Here is an 18,863-nt window from a genome sequence, read left to right as displayed (position 1 = left end):
AAATTCAAAACCTGCACAGACAAATAACAACTAACAAGACTGAAGCCATCATAAATGGTCTCCCGGTAAAGAAAAACCCAGGATCAGATGGCTTCACTGCTGAATTCTACCAAACACTTAAAGAAGAATAAATACTAATCCTAATCAAACTATTCCAAAAATTAGATAAGGAGGAAATACTTCTAAACTCATTCTATGAAGCCAGTATTACCCTGATACCAAAACCAGAAAAAGACACATCAAAAAATAAAATTATAGGCTATAAAACTAGAGTTAAAACTTAAAACTATAGTTTACCTAGAAAACTAAGAAAACTCTTCAAAATCTGTAATGAATATTAATGCAAAAATCCTCAACAAAATACTAGCAAACCCAACTGAACAATACATTAAAAAGATCATTCATCATGACCAAGTGGGATTTATCCCAAGGATGCAAGGATGGTTTAACATAAACAAATCAATCAATGTGATACATCATATCAACAGAATGAAGACCAAAGCCATATGATCATTTCAATTCATCCATAAGAACCATTTTATAAAGTGCAACATCCCTTTATGATTAAAGAAAACTATCAAAAAACTGGGCATAAATAAACAAACCTCAACATAAAAAAGCCATATACAAACGACCCACAGTTACTATCATACTGAATGGGGAAAAAAATGAAAGCCTTTCCTTTAAGATACGGAACATGACAAGGATGTCCACTGTCACCACTGTTATTTGACATAGCACTAGAAGTCCTAGCCAAAGCAATCAGACAAGAGAAAAAAGAAAATGAAGTGCATCCAAATTGCAAAGGCAGAAGTCAATTTATTCTTGCTTGCAGATAATATGATCCTATTTTTTAAAAAAACCTAAAGACATACCAATAAACTATTGGAACTGATAAACAAATGCACTAAAGTTGAAGGATACAAAATCAAAATACATGAATCAGTAGCATTTCTATATACCAATAGTAAATAATCTGAAAAATAAATGTAAAAATAATCCCATTTACAATAGCCTCAAATAAAATTAAATACTAGAAATTAACATAACTAAAGAATTTAAGAATATCTACAGTGAAAACCATAAAGCACTGATGAAAGATACTGAAGATGTCACAAACAGAAAAATATTCCATGTTCATGGACTGGAAGAATCAACATTATTAAAATATTCATACTACCCAGAGTAATCTACAGATTCAATGCAATCTCTATCAAAATACCATTAACATTCTTCACAGAAATAGAAAACATAATCCTAAAAGTTATACGGAACCACAAAAGACTCAGAATAGCCAACGCTATCCTAAGCAAAAAGAACACAACTGAAGAAATCACATTATCTGACTTCAAATTATACTAACAAAGCTATAGTAACCAAACCAGCATGGTGCTGGCATGGAAACAGACACATAGGTCAATGGAACAGAACAGAGAACTCAGAAACAAATTCATCTACCTACAGTGAACTCATTTTTGACAAAGTGTCCAAGAGCATATGGTAGGGAAAGAATAGTCTCTTCAATAAATTTTGATGAAGAAATTGAATATCTGTATGCAGAATGATGAAACTAGACCCCTATCTCTTTCCCTACACACACACAAAAAAACAAACCAAAATGGATCAAAGACTTAAATATGAAACTCCTATGAGTAAACATTGGGAAAACTCTACAGAACATTGGTCTGGGCAAAAATTTCTTGAGTAATACCCCACAAGCACAGGCAACCAAAGTAAGAATGCACAAATGGGATCATATCAAGTTAAAAGGCTTCTGCACAGCAAAGGATACAATCAACAAAGTAAAGAAACAGCCCCAGAATAGGAGAATTCTGTATTTGCAATCTACACATCTGACAAGGGATTAATAACCAGAATACATCAGGAGCTCAAACAACTCTACAGGAAAAAAATCTAATAATCCAATTTGAAGATGGGTAAAATACCTAAATAGGTATTTCTCCAAAGAAGACATATAAATGGCAAGCAGGCCTATGAAAATGTGCTCAATATTATTAATCATAGGAGAAATACAAATCCCCAAACTACAATGAGATATCATCTCACCCCAGTTAAAATGGCTTTTATCCAAAAGACAGGCAATAACAAATGCTGGCGAGGATGTGGAGAAAAGAGAACCCACTCATGCTGTTGGTGGGGATGTAAATTAGTACAACCACTATGGGTAACATTTTGGAGGTTCTTCAGAAAACTAATAATAGAACTACCATGTGATTCAGCAATCCCATTGTTTGTTGTATACCCAAAAGAAAGGAAATCAGTACATTGAAGAGGTATCTGAACTTCTACGTTTGTTGCAGCACTGCTCACAATAGCTAAGATTTGGAAGCAACCTAAGGGTCCATCAGCAGATGGATGGATAAAGAAAATGTAGTGCATATACACAATGGAGTACTAACTAGCTATAACAAATGAGATCTAGTCGTTTGCAACAACATGGATGGAACTGGAGATCAATATGTTAAATGAAATATTAAGCCAGGTACAGAGAGAAGAAAGACAAACGTGCACACTTATTTGTGTGATCTAAAATCAAAACAATTGAACATATGAACACAGAGAGTAGAAGGATGGTTACCAGAGGCTGGGAAGGGTATTGTGGGCGGGGTAGGGGGTGTAGTGTGGGTAGGAGTGGGGACAGTTAACGGGTACAAAAAAGTAGTTAGGAAGAATGAATAAAACCTACTAATTGATTGCACAGCTGGGTGACTATGGTCAATAATTATTCAATTGCACATTTTAAAATAACCAAGAGTGTAATTTGATGATTTGTAACACAAAGAAAAATACTTAAGGTGATGAATACCCCATTTATCATGATGTGGTAATTATACATTACATGTCTGTATCAAAGTACCTCATATACCCCATAAATATGTATACTTACTATATACCCACAGAAATTACAATTAAAAATTTAAAAAACCAGTAATAATACAAATAAAAGGAAGAACGTTATTTAGTAGATCTGATCTTTCTCTCTGATTTGTTTTCCTTTTTTTCATCCTCAAATGAGCTCTCTTCCATGTAGCAGTAAAGTTAAGCTTCAGTATTGCCAATATATTATTCTTGGCATCTATGATCTTTGAAGGAACAAAAACGTCTTTCACTACAGATACATCAATTAACACTAAGCTGATGTAACTGGCCCAACTTGGATCTGACATCCGTAGATCTGATTGGCTAGGCCCAGGTTGCATGCCCACCTTAGAAATGAACAGTAAAATGAGTCCTTTATAAACAACATAAACAAAAATTAAAGGAGAACAGATTCCATTATCTGATGAGACTGGCCTTGCTTCCTGAAGAAGAGAAGTAGGCAGTGAAAAATAAGCAATATTTTACACCAACCATGATTTAGTTCATCTTGTATGGACTCTACGGCTGCCAAAATTTAATATCGTATGTATTATCTGAAAGAAATGCAGAGTTATATATCAAATAAATAAATAGCCCACTTGGGGAACACGCTTAACACTTGAATTGGTAAGTCAGCATTTGTTTTGTATTACCTAAAGTCTGTTCTTTATCACTTTCAGTTGTACAAACTAGACAAGATGAATTTCTTTAATTGAAAATTCTACTTTGTGAAATATGTGCTATAGATAGTGATCAGAATATAAAGCAGGATAATCCTTAAAAGTTAATACAGAGATATCTTTCCCTCAAAAAAAAAAAAAAAACAGAAAGAAAACCAAACAAAAACAGCCTATATTTTTACAAATAAACAGTGGGAACAATGGCATGTGCCAAAAGAGAGCAAAGGGAAACTTGTCAGACCATCATTTATCCAGGCATGCAGGCCCTGGTATCATACACTCAGTCAATTGCATTTAAATAACCTGGACAACACCTTTCATTTCAGGATGCTTACATTAAGTAGATAAAAGGAAAAAAACCTGTGGCCCCCTGTGCATAGTTTTCCCCCAGACTGTTTTCTTTTTCCCTTTTCCAACTTTATGCTCTGGCCATGGTGCTGAATACTGGAGGGCCACAACTCTATCAGCCCCAGGCTGACTCGAAGAGCACAGTTCAAACTGCGGATTTAAAGTTACAGTAGATAATTATTCTTCTCTAAGAAGTGGTATTTTCTGACTTTTTTGAGTAGGAGAATTTGTGATGTGGGATAAGGCAGAGATCTCGGCCCAAAAGAATGCCACATTATTGACTCTGCTTCAGGGAGGAACATTTGTCTCTGCCTTCAAGTAAAATTATGGCTACTGCTTCTTACTCAGTATCACACAGACACATTGATTAGTTTTGAGAACAAATTAATTACAGAAACAACTTGCATCGGTGAGGAAGAAAATACTTTAATACTTCGAAAAATTAAAAAATACATATTTTTACTTGAGATGTAAGCTCCATGAGGGCAATGTTTTGTTTTATCTATTTTGTTTTGTTTTTTTCTTCCTATGACCCTACTATATCTCTAGTATGCCAAAATGCACATCATACATAGAAAGCATTAGACATTTTTCCTTAAAAAGGCTTTTCTTCTACTTACTCTCTATGATAGTAAAAAAAACCTTATTATCCTCTTTGCCTCAGTTACTTTATAGGATTATGTGATGATTAAGTGACATAAAACATACAAAGTACTTTTTAGAGTGTCATGTGAGGAGAATCACTAAAAATTAGTATGGCTATCATTTAATATAAGATAAATAAAAGGTACTTGAATATGAAATACATACTCATATCAAGACCTTTCAAAATGAACATGTGTTTCTTAACACTTAGAGTTTTGAATTCATGTAATTATATTAAAATATTAAAGTACAAAAATTCAAAAATGTACTTAATTTGTATAGAAACACTTACCATAACTTTCTACATGTGGCAATATGAACAATGCCTTAGAGGAAATTTAAAAATGAGTTTCAAGGACTGTCAACTAAGAAATAATTGTTTGAAATAATTTAATAAATATTAGTGGAGAAATCATTGGAAGGATAGCAAAAAATGATGATGCAAGCAAAAATTGATAGTATCAATGAAAATTAAATGTGTTATTTAAAAATCATCTTCATAGAAAATTGCTGGTAACAAATGATGTTAGATACATTCGACACCTATCTCTCTATACCTGAATGACCACATTCCAAAATAGTAGTTTTGTCAAGGTGGTGTCGTACAACATATTATAAGGTGTCATATAATATAAAAAATACACTTTATATCTGTAAATATTTTTAAAAATTAGTTATGATTTAATTAAAATGAAAATTCCATCCATTATGTTACCAGATTATTCTGAAGCTCCAGATTTAGTGTATTTTAATTACTTCAAAATATATTTGTCACAGTTTCTTGTTATAAGAGATACATTATTTTTAAGCTTTTTATTTTGATATTATTATAGACCAACCAGAAGATATAGGTAGCTATAGACATAGACAGACACATTCACACAAGTACATATGTGGAGGTCCCATGCACTCTGCCTATCTCTCCTCCATTGTTAGTATCGTGTATAACTATACTACAATATCAAAAACATAGAACTGATTTTAGTACAATCCACGAACTTTTTAAAATTTTACCAATTACACAACCATTTATATGCACACGTCACACGTGTGTGCAGCTCCATGCAATTTTATTACATGTGTAGCTTTGTGTAACTACCACTACAATCAAGGTGCAGAACTGATTTTTTACCACATGCTACCATTTAGAGCCAACTATGCCTCTTCCTGCAAAAATCTTTTCCTCTGTAAACTACTAATTTGTTTTCTAGCCTTATAATAACATTATTTTAACTATCATGGATACATTGGATCATACATTATGTAAACTTTTTTGATTGGTTTTTCTCACTTAACATAACTCCCTAAAGATCCTCCAAGTTGTGTGTTTAATAAGAATTTGTTTCTTGCAGAGTATCATTCCATGGTATAGATATGCTTCAGTTTAACTATTCATTATTGAAGAATATTTGGGTTACAGTTTTTTGACTATTACATGTAAAGCCAAAAGCCTGTAACCCAAATATTCTTCACAAAGTTACTAAGAATATTCATATACAGGGTATGTATATGCATGTATGTGTGAACATTAGTTTTCATTTCTAGGATAAATACCCAAGAGTGAATTTCTAGGAAGCAGACAAGTACATTTTTAGTTTTTAAATAAAATGCCAAATTAATTTCCAGACTGATTGTCTCATTTTACATTTATACCAGTCATGTAAAAGCAATCTACTTTGTCCACATCCTTGAAAGTATTTTGTGTTTGTACTGTATTTTTAATTTATTTATTCTGATATGTGTGTAATATATTAATATATTATTATGGTTTAAATTTATATTTCCCTAGTGACCAATAGTGTTGAATATTTTTCATGCACTGTGTTTCCTCTTTGTGAAATAACTGCTTATGTTTTCTGTCCATTTTATATTTGAATTTCTTATTGATGTTGATATGGTTTATGAGAGATTTATATACTGTTGATTCAAACCCTCAGTCAGATATGTGCTTTGCAAATATCTTCTCGCAGTCCATAGCTTATCTTTTCATTCTCTTAACAGAGTTCTCGACGTGGCAAAAATTTTTAATTTTATGAGGTTCAATTTATCAATTTTGGATCATGCCTGCATAAATGTTATCACCTGCATAACTATTTAAAACTGGTGTTTGTGTACATATCATCACATTTACTGGTGGGCTACAGAGGGTGGGATCACGGGCAAATACTTTTTCAGTGGCTTGCATTTCTATACTAGGTTTAGATAAAGGGTTTTTTTCCTTGATTTTTGAGTCAATTTCTGAAAGGTATATTTTTCATAGAAATTGACTCAGGTCCTCTAAATTTCCAACAAGTTTGATGAAATTGTTGATTCAATCCTGCTCTTATCTTTTTATTTATGCTATATAATTCAAAATTTTGTAGACTTGTGCTTTTTCTTTTCACTGGTCATTTTCTTAGAGTTTTTCTTTAGAGTATTTCATTAATCTTTAGAAAAATGAGCATACTGTATGTTTGTTTCATACTTTTTTATTTTTTGCTCTTATGTTTATTATGTTCTTTTTCCTATTTAAGGAATGTTTATTATGTTCTTTTTCCTATCGTTTTTTCTAATTTCTTTTTTTTTTTTTTTTTTTTTTTTTTTTTGAGGCGGAGTCTTCACTCTGTTGCCCAGGCTGGAGTGCAGTGGCACCATCTCGGCTCACTGCAAGCTCCGCCTCCCGGGTTCGCGCCATTCTCCTGCCTCAGCCTCCCGAGCAGCTGGGACTACAGGCGCCTGCCACCGCGCCCGGCTAATTTTTTTTTGTATTTTAGTAGAGACGGGGTTTCACCGTGTTAGCCAGGATGGTCTCGATCTCCTGACCTCGTGATCCGCCCGCCTCGTCCTCCCAAAGTGCAGGGATTACAGGCGTGAGCCACTGCGCCCGGCCCGTTTTTTCTAATTTCTTAAGTTACATACTTACATGATGAATGCTCAGCCTTCATTATTTTGACAATAAAAATTTAAGGCCATATGTTTATTTTAAAATACTCTTCTGCTGAATTCCATAAAGGGTGTGTGTGTGTGTGTGTGCGCGCGCGTGCGCGCGTGTGTTTTAAATTAATAGACTATATTTTCAAGCATAGTCTCAGGTTTGCAAATACATTGAACAGATAGTATAGAGGGTTCCCATATATTTTATTTTCCCCTACAAACATGATTAACATCTTGCACTAATGAGAACATTTGTTACAGCAGATGAAGCACTATGAGTACATCATTATTAACAAAAGTCCATAGTACATATTAGTTTTAAAAGCATACCAGAGTCTTCTGCCTAACAAAAGCCTAATCTCCAAGGGTATGGAATTTGCCGGATGACAATTATAAGACATTATCCTATTTGGGGAATGGAATTTTGCCTTAGTGCGATACTTTTTGTTTCATGTAAGAGGAAAAACTAAAAAGTCAAACTGTTCATTCCAGAAATAGGTTGACCTAAAAGGAAGAGAATGAATCACAAAAGGTGATTTAAAGAGTTTACTTGAGCCAAAATAAGGATGGCTGCCTAGAAGACTCAGACTCAAGCAACCTTGGATATAAGCTCCATTCGGCCTTTGTTACAGCCGGATTTTAAAGGCAAAAAAAAAAAAGAAAAAAAAAAAAAAAAAAGGACAGGGAGTTTTATACAAAGTTCTGTAAGGAATTCTCATTGGTGTGCAGAGATAATATTGATCAGTGATCGGCTAATACTTTACATATACAAGAGCATAGAGGTAAGTGAATTAAGTGACAGCAATGTCACAAGGGATGGGAGGGAGGAATTAGGATTAGTCTCTTACAAGATACCTGCATTACACTAACATTGTTAAGTGATGGAGTGTGAGATATAGTGTCTGGTGACAAAAAAAAAAAAGAAACATTGAAGAAACAAAAAAAAAAACCCATCAGAATCACATTAAGATATGAAACAGGTGTTGGAATTAGCAGACATGGTATTCAAATAACTATGATTATATGTTAAGGATTCTAATAGAAAAGGTAAACATTATGCAAAGTCAGATGGGTAATGTCTGGTCTTATTTAGAGAAATTAAAGTGCTAAGAAAACATCAAATTGATATGCTAAAAATTAAAAAACAAAATAGTATTACTAATAAAGAATGACTTTGGCAGGTTCATTACTAGACTCAACACAGTTGAGGAATAAATCAATGAATAGAAGCTTTCCAAAATATAACACAAATAGAAAAAAAGAGAATGTCAAAGATACAGCGTAGAATATCCAAGAACTATGGAATCATATCAAAAGTTTAATGTACATATACTTAGAATATCAAAAGGTAAAAAAAAAAAAAAAGGACAAAAGAAATATTTGAATTAGTAATGCCTAAGAACTTTACAAAATTAATGACAGACATCACACTACAAATTCAAGATCATAGAACACCAAAAAGGTAAATATTAAGTGAAAAAAAAAACTAGAAATAATATATTCAAATTGCAGAAAGATGATTTAAAAAAGGAACATCTTAATGAATTGACTGGGAAAATACATATACAGGAACATAGAGATAAGTGAATTAAATGACAGCAATGTCACAAGGGATGGGAAGGAGGAATTAAGATTAGTCTCTTATAAGATACCTGCACTACACCTAAAGCAATATTTGAAAGTGAACCTGGGTTGTTTTAAAAATGTACATTGTAAACCCAAGGAAAACCACTAAAAAGATTTAAAAATTTTAAAAATGTATAACCAAGAGAAAAAAATAAAAATTAAATCATATAGGAAGCTCAAGGAAGAATAGAAAAGAGAAATTAAAAGAAAAAAAAAGGAACAACTAAGGTGAATAAAAAGTTGTTATAAACATGTTACATTTTAAGTCAGTAGTATCAATGATCACTTTAAATAAGAATAATCCAAATACATCTGTTAAAAGGCAGAGACTGTCAGATTAATTACAAAAATACAACTTTATGCTGTCTATAGGAAACTTTCCTTAAATACAGACTCAGGTAGGTTAAAAGTAAAAGAATAATAAATATATACTATCCTAAAATGAATCAAAAGAAAGGTAGATTGGCTATTTTAATTTCCAACAAAGCAGACTTCAGAACATAGCAGATTATCAGAGATAAATAAAGACTTTGCATAATGACAAAGGGGCCAACGCTCCAAAAAAACAAAACTACTCTAAACAATTATGTACCTAACCACAGAGTAGAAAAATATGTGAGGCAAAACATGACATAATTGAGAGGATAAAGAGACAAATCCAATATCATAGTTGGAGATTTCAATACCTTTATGTCACTAATTTATAGATCAAGCAGGTAAAAATTAATAAGGATACAGATGATTTGAACAGCAGTATCAATCAACTTGCTCTAATTGATATCTATAGAATATTTCATCTGACAACAGCAGAATACACATTCTTCTCATGCACACATGGAACTTTCACTAGCAGAGGCCACATTCTGGCCATGTCAAAACACCTAACAAATTTAAATGAATAAAAGTCATATAAAGAGAACTCTTAGGTGGTATGGAATTAAATTAGAAATAAATAACAGAAAAATAGCTGGAAAAAACTCAAAATATTTAGACATTAAACACCACCCTTTTTAAATAACACTTGAATTAAAAAAGAAGTCTCAAGAGAAAATCTAAAATGTTGTGAATTAAATACAAATGAAAATATAACATCAAAATTTGTGGGATGCAACTAAAGCAGTATTTATAGGAAATTATATAACATATTTTAAAAGGTTTCCACTAACGACTGCTGGGAGGAAAATCTTAAAATGTCTAACTTAAGCTTCCACATTAGGAATAAAGAGAAGAAAATTTAAAGCTAAAGAATTTAGAATAAAATGAATGATAAAAATTAAAATTGAGATTAGGAAAAAAATAGAGACATTAAGTAAAACCAAAAGTTGGTTCTTTAACAAAATCAATAAAATTGATAAGACATGGGCAGAATGTACAAATTTTAACAAAGACTCAAATTACCAATGTCATTACTAACTCCACGGACATTAAAAGATAATAAAGAAATATGCAAAAGTCTATGTCCACCAATTTGATAACTTAGATTAGGTAAACCCAACTCGAGGAAACACAAATTATAAAAACTCACCCAAAGAGAAACAAATAATCTCAATAACCCTGTACCTATTAAGGAATTTAATTAGTAGTTTTAAACTGCCCCAGTAATTAAACACCAAGCCCCGTTGCTTCACTAGTGATTTCCACCTAAAAGTTGAGAAAGAAATAACACCAGTGTTTTGCTATCTCTTTTGGAAAATAAATGCAAAGAGACACATTTTAAGGATATATAAAATACATTTTAGGGCGCATTTATGTATTCTCAAAATGTGTCCTAACACATTTTATGAAGCCAGCTTTACTTTAATACCAATACCAGATGGAGTCATTGCAAAGAAAAGAAACTACAGACCAACATGTCTCCTTGAACAGAAACAAAACATTTCTGAACAAATATTAGCAAATTGAATCCAGCAACATATAAAAAGGATTACATAGTAAGACCAAATGTAGTTCATTTGAGAAATCTGAAGTTGCTTCAACGTTCATAAATCATTCAATGCAACATAACATATTAGTACACTGAATAAGAGAAAACATATGATCACAGCTATAGGTTTAGAAAAAAACTTCTGACAAATGTCAACACCCATTGACAAAAACACTCAACACATTAGGAATAGAAGGGATCATCTTTAACTTAAAAAGCATATATAAAACATCTATAGTGAATATCACACTTAATTCTGAGAGACTGAATAGTTCCCCAACAATTAAGGTTGAGAGTGAGACAAGGATGTCCTCTCTCACCACTCCTGTTCAACATCATAGCAGAAGTCTTACCTAGTGTGACAATATTAGGAAAAGAAATTAAAGGTATAGCGATTGGAAAGGAAGAAACAAAACTGTATTCACAGATAAAAATTGTGTCTATGTAGAAAATCTACCAAAATTTACAAACAAACAAACAAAAACTTCCAGAATTTATGAGTAGAACAAGATCACAGCAGACAACATTCATACTAAAAAGTCGATTTCTACATGCCAGCAATCACTAATTGGAACTTGAAATTTCAGGAAAAAAATACTATTTGAAATAACATCAAAACATAAAATTAATTTGCAAATCACATATCTGATAATGAATCTATATTCACAATATATAAATAACTCAAAAAACTTGATACTAAAGAGAGGAATATATCAATTTTTCAAAATGGGCAAAAGCTATGAATAGACATCTGTCTAAAGAGGATACAAAAATGTCTAAAATGGGCATGAAAAGTGCTCAACATTATTAATCATTAGTAAAATGCAAATCCAAGCAATAATGAGATACCACTTCACACTCACTAAGATGGTTATAATAAAAAGATGAAACTGATTCTAAAATGCATTTGGGAAAAAAAAGGATTTAAACTAGTCTACAGAATACTGAGAACAAATTTGGAGGACTCACAGTACCCAACATCAAGACTTACTACAAAGCTACTCTACTGAAGCCAGCGCCATATTGGCAAAAGAATGAAGATATTGACGAATGAAATAGAATACAGAGACCAAAAACAGACCTGTGCATATATAGCCAACTAATTTTTGACAAAGTCCAGACAATTCAATGGATAAAGAATAGTCCTCAAAAACTGTGCTAAAATTTATGTCAAAAAATGAACCTAGATACAGACCTCACATTTTAGAAAAAAAATTAACTCAAAGTGAATCAAAGACATACATGTAAAATACAAAATGATAAAAATTCTGGAAGGAAAACATAGTAGTAAATCTTTGACTTTGTGTTTGGTGATAAGTTTTGTTTATTTTTTGTGTGTTTGTTTATTTGTTTTGAGACACAGTCATGTTCTGTTGCCCCGGCTGGAGTGCAGTGGTGTGATCTCGGCTCACTGCAACCTTTTGGGTTCAAGCGATTCTCGTGTCTCAGCCTCCCAAGTAGCTGGGATTACACGTATGTGCCACGATGCCTAGCTAATTTTTGTACTTTTAGTAGAGATGAGGTTTCACCATGTTAGCCAGGCTGGTCTCGAACTCCTGACCTTAAGTGATCCACCTACCTCAGCCTTCCAAAGTGCTGGGATTACAGGTGTGAGCCACCATGCCCAGCCTGGTAATATGTTTTTATATATAACAAAACACAATCTATAAACAATGATGTTAGACTTTTTCAAAAGTAAAACTCTTGATCTATGAAAGATACTGTTAAGATATTGAAAAAAGGAGCCCCAGTTGGTGAAAAAAAATTTGCAAAGCACTTATCTGATAAAGATTTGTTGCAGAATATACAAATAACACTGAAAATTCAGCAATGAGAAAATAACTCAATTTTTAAAAAACTGGGCAAAAGATCTGAACAGCTACCTTGCTGAAGAAGATATACAGATGGTAAATAATATATGAAACTATGTTCAACATCAAATATTATTAGGGAAATGCAAATTAAAACAACAATGAGATATCACTGTATACTTACTACAATAGCTAAAATGGGCGGAGGCCGGGGGCAGGGATGAAATTGTCCATCAAAAACATTAGTGAGGAAATGAACAAAAGGAATTTTCCTTCATTGCTGGACAGAAAACAAAATGAAACAATTCCTTTAAAAGGTAGTTTGACAGCTTCTCTACAGCGGAGTATTACTCAGCAATATAAATTAATGGACTATCAGTCAGATCTTAAATGTATATTGGTAAGTGAAGGAAACCAGTCTCAAAGAACTACATATTGTATTATCCCATTTATAAGACATTTTAGGAAAGAAAAAACAATAGAGATAGAAACATGTCAGTGATTAGTAGGAGTCTGGGAAGAGTGAAGATCAAATAAGTAAAACAATCATAATTTTTAGGTCAGTGAAACTATTTTGTCTTATACTGTAGTGGCTGATACATGACACTATGCATTTGTCAAAACCCATAGATCTTTACAGCACAAAGAGTTAATCTCAGTGTATACAAATTTATAAAATCAATTGTAACTTCTGCAAACCCCAGAATGAAATGAAGATTACGACAAAGGAACCTAATGGTATTACAAGTGTCTGGTATAACCTGCATGAATGAATTGGGGGAAAAGGAGATGACCCAGATAACTTTGGAAATTAGTGGAAACTGTAAGACTAAAAGCAAAAGAAACTACACATAAGCATTGTACTCAAGTTAAGTGAAGTTGTTTCTCACTAGAGTACTGGTTAACCATTCTAAAACTGTGCACATATGCTGGGATTGTACAGATATATAAACTGTTGGTAGAAAGTAAGAACCAGGTTTCTCACTGTTGGAGAGGGAAGTTACAGGTAAGCAAGGGAAAAGGTTAGAATGAGCTATGTGGTACAGCATGACAGTAGGAAATATCACTATTAACTCATGTTTAACTTGAAATAGAAAGAGATGAATATACATAGAATTAATTAGACATATGAGTGTATACATAGGTTAGTATACACAGACACATTTCCCTGCTTTGTCCACTGAGATGACCTAGAAATAATGCTGACACCCCAGTGGCAATGAGCGTACCCTGGACCCAGATTTTGGTTTACAATACCATTCTCCAATAACAGGAAGCAGGGTTCCTTTGAGAAACTGCTGATTCTAGGACTGAGAAAGGAAATATACCAGATAACCCTAAAGTATCTTGTGATGTCAGAAACTAAGGAAGTGTTCAAAAACAAAATAATAGGGTGTGTCAAAGTGTCAAAGGAACCAACTGAAAGATCTCCCAATGGCCAAAGCTAAATCAATTTGAGCAACAAATTAAATAATATAGCATTGATGTATACACAAAGAATAAAATAAGTATCTATGAGTCCATAGAGATATACATGCATGATTGAATAAATGAATAAATGAGAAGAATAAAAAAGTATCTTGCATAGAAAAATTACAAATAATTTCTGTAGATACTCCCACCTCAAGGAGGTGAAGTATAACTCTCCACTCCTTAAATGTGGGTTGTACATAAGGACTTCCAAAAAATATGTTAGGAAAGGGGGATAAAGAACAACTTCACATTGCAGAAACCTGACAAAACACCATATCATTCCTATGATCAAGCTTAATCTCTTTGGTTATAAATCATGCTGGCACCCTTGATCTGATGTAATGACAGTACCACTTTATCTCTGTGGCTTCCCCCTACCCCCACCAAAATCTATAACCCCAGTCTAATAATGAGAAAATATCAGACAAATTCAAATTGAAGGACATTCTACAAAATGCCTGACCACTACTCTTGAAACTGTGAAGATTGTCAAAAACAACAAAAGTCTGAGAAACCATCACAGTCTAAAGAAGCCTAGGGAGACATGGCGATTAAATGTACTGTGGTATTCTGAATGGGCTCTGAGAACAGTCAAGGGACAGTAGGTAAAAACTAAGGGTATCCTAACGAAGTATGGACTTTAGATAACCAAGTGTTATCTAAACACTTGTTATCTAAACACTGTGTTATACGAGTCCATTTGTAGTAACAGACTTGTAATAGTAATGTCAATATAGGGGAAACTGGGTGCAGGGTACATGGGAGCTTGGTAATATTTTGGAAACTTTCCTGTAAATCTACAACTATTCTAAAAATTTTTAAGCATTAGATGTAAAAATAAAAAATAACAAAATAAAACTTATTTTTAAAAATTCATTATTATATATTATAGTTCTTAAATCTTGCCATCAGACAGCTACTGTGGGTTTTCAGGTGTGGAGAAAAGATTCGGGGTCAGCTCACTGATAATAATCCTACATTTCTCATTGATATAAACTTCTCTACCAACATGTCTTTTGTGATTGTTCAAGTCATTTTTCAGTAAGAGATTTATTAGGTTGGTGCAAAAATAATTGCAGTTTTTGCCATTCCTTTTAATGGCAGACATTTGCACCAACCTCACATTTTGCTGTTGTTTGGTAATAAGTACAACCACAAATCTTCCCATAAGGAGTAACTTTTTTTTTTTTTTTTTTTTTGAGATGGAGTCTTGCTCTGTCGCCCAGGCTGGAGTGCAGTGGCCCGAGGAGTAACTTTTAATCTGGGAGGTTGCAGACTCACAACTGTGAATATGATTCCAGCCCAAGAGAAATTAGGGTTTGTAAAATATGATAATTTATTTATTTAATGAATACTTACTTTTACTTACTATATATCAGAAACTCTTCTGAAAATTTTCCAAATACTATATTATTAAAAGTTCTTATAAAAACCTTCTAGTAGGTATTATCTACATGTTAGTGTTAACGATATATTCATATTTTCTATAGCTATATATTATCTCTCTATAATAGATAAATAGATACATTAGGAGTCCAGTTAACTTGTTTAAGTCCAGGTAGTTTGCTTCCAGAGTTCCTTCTCCTTATCAGGATGCTATACTTCTTAATTTGAGATGATTGCTTTGGAAGCTCTTAACTAGTTTGCTTTGCTGTCTTTGAGCATTTTTTTTTTCCTGGTGTTTAAAAGACTTCCAGTACCAGAGAATTTAAACCCCGGAGAGCTAAGTTTAAAAAGTACTGATTTCTGTGGTAGAAACCACATTATCAGAACTCACAACCTCATGGAAATGTAAATGGATCTGAATGTTTTCAATAGACAGAACAGAGACTGAAACAACCTAACATTTAAGAATTAACATCACTAAGAAGCATTCACTCACCAAGTAAAAGTCACATGGAATTGGGAGAACAACAGGCCTATAACTTTTTAGAGAGCCTGTAAATAACTATATGCCTCCCAAATAAATATTGAAAATGATATTATAAATGATGTAAGAAGATACAAGCAATAAAAATGGTATGACATGTGTGAACCCAGGAGGCGGAGCTTGCAGTGAGCCAAGATTGTGCCACTGCACTCTAGCCTGGGCGACACAGCAAGACTCCATCTCAAAAAAAAAGGAAAAAAAATAGTATGCCGTGACTGTTTCACTGGCATTTAGCAACTGCATATACTATTGTTTATCGACATCTTATGCTTCCAAATAGTTGTATATTGGAGAGAGTGGGAGAACAATAAATCGATTAAAGGGTCTGCCTTTATCAAAACATTGCAATTAATGAAATTTTAATATTTTAGATAATGTGCTTTTCCACTTCACTTTGCTTAGAACTTTCTTTTAAAACTAAATTGAAATCAAATTGTTTTATTTCATTTATCCACTGCAATTGGAAGGGAAATATGTGAAGTTTTAACGTAATTTGAGAGTGATAACTGACTGGTTAATGGTGAACAACGTTTTATTTTAGACATTTACATTTTAGATTTTATTTTTAGCATAATTTTATTCATATGCACTTCAAATATACATTGAAAAGACATACAGATACATAAAATCTAGGCTTAACACATGGTGATATTTTGCTAGATTTGCTTCAGGTCTTTTTTATTCTTTTAAATCAAATTACCTACTAACTCTCATCATTTTATCCCTGGAACTTACTGTTACCTTGAAGTTGGTATATAACATTCTATACATGTTTTTATGCTATTGTCAGATACATATATGCATGAGCAATGAAAAATATTGGTCTGTAAAATTTAAAATACTACATGCATCGTTTTATACTTTATGTATCATTTAATATCTTATATTAATTTAATTTACATTTTCAAATGTACTTACACTGATATATTTAAGTTTTAAAATTTCTTCTAAGTATACTTTACTAAAAATTTCCCTCCAAAATGGCTGTAGTAATGTACAGTCTCATTCGTAATGTACAAGTGTCTTATTGTGTGGCAAGAGATTATGAGATATTTACTAAGTCCTATTTGTTTTTCTTCTGATGATAAAGCTGCACTCAGTCTCCTAGTCTTCCTTGCAGCTAGGTGTTACCAAAAGACGACACTGGTGACATGCGAGTAGAAGAGATGTGTGGTCCTTAAGTTACAGTGACCAATAAGTGTATCTTCCCCATGGTTTATTTACCCATCTATCAACTGAATGGAGAGTTCTCTGAGGGCCAGAAAGAAAGCTGAGCCTCAAGATGAGAGAAACCGGGTTTCCTGAATGACCTCATCAGAGCCTGTACAACATGCCCACTGGATTAGGACATGAATAAATGAATTTTTATTGTATTAAGCTGCTGCAATTGTGATTTTCAGTTTCAGCTAATATTTTTAGCTTAATTAATGTACATTTCCCTTCATCCTCACCTCCTTTTGAAATTATCAGACTTGTATCTTTTTAATCTATTTTAATTTGTATAAGACAGATGATTATATAGATCTCAGTATGACGCCAATTTCTATTTCCGTGTACTAGTGAGATTAAGTAGCATTTTCCATGTTTAATGGCATATTCTTTTCTCCTCAGACTTTCCCATTTATCTCTTGCCCATTTTCTATCAGGTTATTTATTTTTTTTCCGATTGTTTTGGAGGCATGCCTTAAGTATTTTGGCTACTAAGCCTTTACTGGCTACGTTCATTGTTAATATCTTCTGCCAATCTGTGGTGTGGATTTTAACTTTGTTCATGGTGTGATTTTTTTTCCACAGATTTTATTCATTTTAGCGTGGTCAACTTATCGTTCACTTCCTTTGTGGGTCGTGAATTTTGTCTTGTTTATGACATTAAATTTTACTCTGTGTCCATCAAGGGATTTTCTTATAGAGTCTCCTAAAAGTTTTAAAGTCTTTTGTTGTTCACCTTTAGAATCTGAAATGTGTTTTTATATCACTTGGAGTAATACTATAATTTAGTAATTATTTTTAGTTGATTCTGTCCACAATGATTTGCAATACCACTTCTCGTACAGAGAAAACACTCATATACATGTGGGCCTGTCTCTAAGCTCTCCCCTCTGTCATTAACCTAATGTGCATGACAGCGCCACCTTTGACTATGGACCATACCAGTATTTCACTGCCCTGATAACTGCATCACTGGTGTGCCTATCTGGTGATATAGTTACTCCTTTTGTTCTTTTTCAAATTTATAAAAGTCTTAAACCCTATTTTATTCTATAAGATTTTAGGATCTCTTTGTAAAGGTCTGTGAGAAAACATTTCAATCATCTTGTGATTTTAATTGGAAATATGTTTTATCTACAGATTATTCTATTGAAATTAACATCCAGTCTTTCCACCCACAAACATGGCATCTCCCTCAGTATAGTAAGGTTTTCTTTGCTGACTTACAGCAAAGTTTAAGAATTTTCTTTAAACACAGGTTTTCTTCTTTTAATCCTTGATACCTTCTGGTTTTTGCTCCAATGGTGAACAGAACTTTTATAAAATGCATAATACTTTCCAACTGGTTTGGACTGGTGCACAGAAATGCTATTGATTTTGTTTGTTGGTCTTAAAAAAACACAAGTGTGGTTTCTTCCTTTCTG

The sequence above is a fragment of the Chlorocebus sabaeus genome, chromosome 2, assembly GCF_047675955.1.
Source record: "Chlorocebus sabaeus isolate Y175 chromosome 2, mChlSab1.0.hap1, whole genome shotgun sequence".
NCBI classification, from domain to species: Eukaryota; Metazoa; Chordata; class Mammalia; order Primates; family Cercopithecidae; genus Chlorocebus; species Chlorocebus sabaeus.
The sequence above is the reverse complement of the archived record's forward strand: the minus strand, read 5'-3'. Positions refer to the sequence as shown.